Below are 4,276 nucleotides of genomic sequence, written 5' to 3'. Positions count from 1 at the left end.
CAAACCAGTTTCCATCATTGCAGCAAGAGTGTGCTCTTCGATCAAGGAATATAATGAATTTGGAAGTAGCTCGTTAACCAACAATAGGATATTTCTTTGATAGGTGAAAATAAGGTAAATGAGAAAGAGGAAAGCGGATGATTAGTCAAAGCCAAGTGAATGCTCACATGCTTCCTCATGAATGAAATGAGAAGTTGGAATCCATAATATCACAATCGACCTCCTACTTCTACTTTGCTGCATGGCCTAGAGTCAGTGTGTGCGCGTGCCTAGCTTGATAGGAGTAGCAGCTGAATGACCAAGCCATGCCTGTGGTATTAACTTCGGTCTGCATGCAATAATGCCTTAATTTACCTCTGTGTAATTGGTTTCTACCTCACCTACTCATGCAGCAGTAACTTCTAAGCAAGTGCATTATCAATGGCACATGCAATGCTAATCACAATTACGATCATTTCTATTTTTCTGAATTCATTTGAGAAAAGGTGATATACGGTAGCAGCCTACTATACAGTGAAATCGTGGTTTTAAAATAAACAGTTAGTCAAATAATGGATATACTGGGACTGCGCGGCACTGAAAATAAACCAGTCAAAGTAGGAAAAAGTGCAGGGCATTTAATGCATGGGTGGCAAATGTTGCGATTGAAGTGACGAAAAACTGTCAATTAGTGCCAATTTCTATGGGACTAGTTGACCTCTCAACCACTCCCAGTTGGCAAAATGAATCTAATCAGAATTTTGCCTCAAACAGAAAAAAATTTTGCAAGAAAAATATTGTAAAGTGGATTTCCCTTGCCACAAGCCCTTTTTAGTTTGATATGTCTGGTTGAAAAGTGAAGACCAGATCGTAAGTCAAGTGCACAAGGCCTTTGCTTAGGTACTAATTCAGAACTGAAAAAGACTTTGGCAGGAAATATTTCTGTGCATATGCTTATGCATGTCAACTTTAAAATGATATCAAATTACAGGGAATGCTATGTCAGTTACGGTTTGACTTTATGACGTATCATTTTTCAACGATTGAACCCCATAAATGACAAATACTCAGGGTATGCATCCAGAAATTTCTAGAATGACCACAGTTGTTAGATACGGTGGTGCCATAGGCACGAGAATTCCTACTTGGCAAAACTCGATAGACGACCGCACTTGATCGCTAATGCCTACTTTTGCAATCAGGTATTCTAGGTTGAAAAAAGTAAGTTTAGATCGTGTTTGCAAGAGGTCGGTGCTTCAGAATTTTCCCTGTGGAGGTGGTATCCATTTAAAATGTGGCCGCGTATGAAATAGTGTATCTCTAAAACTAAATGGAATCTAAGGGACACAAAAATGAGGGGATAATTTGTCAGTAAGTGGAGATTGCTCTATGTCTTCATAATTAGCAATCACATGGCGATGCTTGAATGAATTTTGTGAGAATACAGTGTTATCAAGTGCTCGAAAGGATGTTAATTAATCGTCCTTAAACGACTGTATCATGGCAGCCAAGGTATGGAATCGTGTCACAAGCATCTCTTTTCCCCTACCTTAATATAAGAACCTCTGCCAGGCAGATCGATGTCTATTATGAAATGTAATCCATTTGAGTAAAGCATTTCCTGTAGAAAAAGATGAAGGATAGTAAGGTAATAATGACACTCTTAAATGTATGATCACATCTGGAATAGAATGAATGAAGTGCCATGCGCACCTCAGCTGAAGTAGTGTATGAAGACCAAAAGGACTACAGTTTGTGTCAAATAACACCGTTTGCTTAAATGCAGCGGTTGATATTGTGGAACAGGTTATTTTGATATTGCATCCCGCCTGGACCAGAGGTTAGGATAGCCATAGGCACTCAGCCGTGCATCCATTACTCTACATCTTGATAAATATAATTAGTTAATTTCGTTTTCAAACAAACGACACAACGAAATAAGTTAACAAGATGTAGCATCTTGACCATTGCGAAAGTAAATAATGTGTAATGAAAAGTTACCAAATACTTTTTCTTCAGAATTCCATTTTGCAAAACAAGAATGAGGCAAATTTTACCACTTTTCACTCAGCAATAAAACTACCACATAAAATGTCACCTATCACATCCACCATTAAAATTACACACGCAGAGGATATTTTGACTTTCCCAACTGGCGATTGCCTCAGTTGGCAAAGCTGGGAATGAGTTGAAATTCCACAGCTTATCCGAATGAATCACTACGTTCTCTAGTGATAAATTAGCCGGTTGAGCTTACAAATGTTAGAGATATTCTTATAACTTTTTCTGTTTAGTGAATTTTTGACCATCTCTTTTACCAACATAAAAATTCCAGCTTACGAGTGGTGTGATTAAAGAGGCAGCAGTTATTTGAAAGCAAATGCCTAATCACCTCACTGCTTGCCTATAATGCCCGGTTGCCCGGAGTTCTTTCATGCAGTTTATATTTCTTGCAATTATTTTCGATTTATATTTTCTTAATTCTGCAGATACTTTAATGGTTACGACGAAATCATTCTCGTTCTCCATTTTCAATCAGTGCTTTCATTGACTCTCATCCATAACGAACTTTACCGATGTGTTGAGTTATCTTATACGAGAGGGCGCAAACAATCAACTACATTCTACTCCACGGCAATTGAGGTAATGAACAAATTAGGCAGCCTGAACGATAGCTGTTAGCAAACAGCGGTTATTTTACTTTCAGTGTTTACTTTGGCAGCAAGAAATAAGTAAGCAAAGTATGGCAACGGCAGGAAACTATTGTATGTCTGGTAAGTAAGCTGAGTAGATAATTAAACATCATTTAAGATCGCAAAAAATCTGCACAGTTGGTGTCTTAGTGCTTTATATCAGTGAGTTAAAGTGGTATGCTAATTTTGTGATAGGAGGATTTTTAATTACCTAAATTTAGTAAAGCTGATTGGAATCGAAATTGGCGCTAATTAACACTATCTTAAAGGCTCTACATCGGGCTCTGATTTCAATTAATACGACTATACTTCAAAACAAACAAGGTTGATTGAATGATCCCAAGCAAAATAATCTTAGTCTTGATATTTGGCCCAATATCGTGGAGTGAGATAAAAGTCTTGTTGACCCAAACAAAAAATTTAAAGATTATACTGATTTGTCATCGTTGAGAAACACGTAGTGCAGAAGGGAATCGCCATTTTATATTGGCGTACAATAGGATGTCCAGGTAATAATTGCTGAAAATCAGGCATGTTTCTTCGCCTACCGTTCTCGATCTTGTTGTTGCGAATTCGAGGCTGGTTGTCGTTTCTGATGCGTTGCCCACTGAATTTCGGTCTTCTTAAATCCATGTGATTAAATAGTTTGCGGTAGTAGGATCATCGATAAACTAGTCGGATCTTAAGTAAAATAAATTAAACCATTTTGAAGCCCCTTATTGTTTAGTTATGCAGAAATTTTAATGAATATTTAATTAGAGTACTGTTTGCTGTTTAGGCCAACTTCTCCTAACTTTTTGGGATCTGGTAGCATTTGCCGCAATTTCTGCTGATCCAAATAGACCATTTGCTCCCTTTCTATTCTCCTATCCTTTTAAACATCCATCTTACAGATTTTTCATCTTTTCTAAGACATCATCGATTTCAAAGCAGTTTTTGGGGAAAAGTTTTATGGTAGGTAATATTTTTGTGTGCTTTAAACACTATTATCATGATCTGTGGGTGGCGATAGACCATTTGATCAACTGGGTAAATATTGTTGTGTTTTCAGAATACGTCTAGTCAGGTAGCTTGTACTGAGTCATTCGGATTTTAGAAGTCTTCTAGTTGCCTTGAGGATATTTTACTGCCCATTTGTCCTGCTACGGTGTCGATAGCTGGAATGCCACGCACAGCATAACCCCTGCATATCAGGTTGTTGTAAATGAGGACACGGGCAACTCTTGCACGGGTTTCATTTTCTTTCATTACTGGACTCGTAGATTAGTTCTGCTATTACTTATTCAATCCTTGTGACTATAATAACCGCTTACAGCATCAAATATCTCTGCCGCCAACGTTGGATTGTGAACAGGTATTCAAAATCAGTGGTAATGTGTGTTTACAACTTGCTACGTCGCAACTTTGTGGATGCTATCGTCTCATACGCGTATGTAGGCAATAATGCATTCAAGCCCATGGGACAAATGCAATAAACCAAGGTCTTTAATTGAGACACGAATGTCCAACTTCTGCAATCTATTCATAAACATTAACGCAGACACACTGAATAACCGGGGCTTGCAATGCATTACCATCCGCATCGTGGCCTATTGTAAGAGGAC

Source organism: Echinococcus granulosus, assembly GCF_000524195.1.
Source record: "Echinococcus granulosus chromosome Unknown EG_S00177, whole genome shotgun sequence".
In the NCBI taxonomy this organism is placed as follows: Eukaryota; Metazoa; Platyhelminthes; class Cestoda; order Cyclophyllidea; family Taeniidae; genus Echinococcus; species Echinococcus granulosus.
This window is presented reverse-complemented; position numbering follows the sequence as displayed.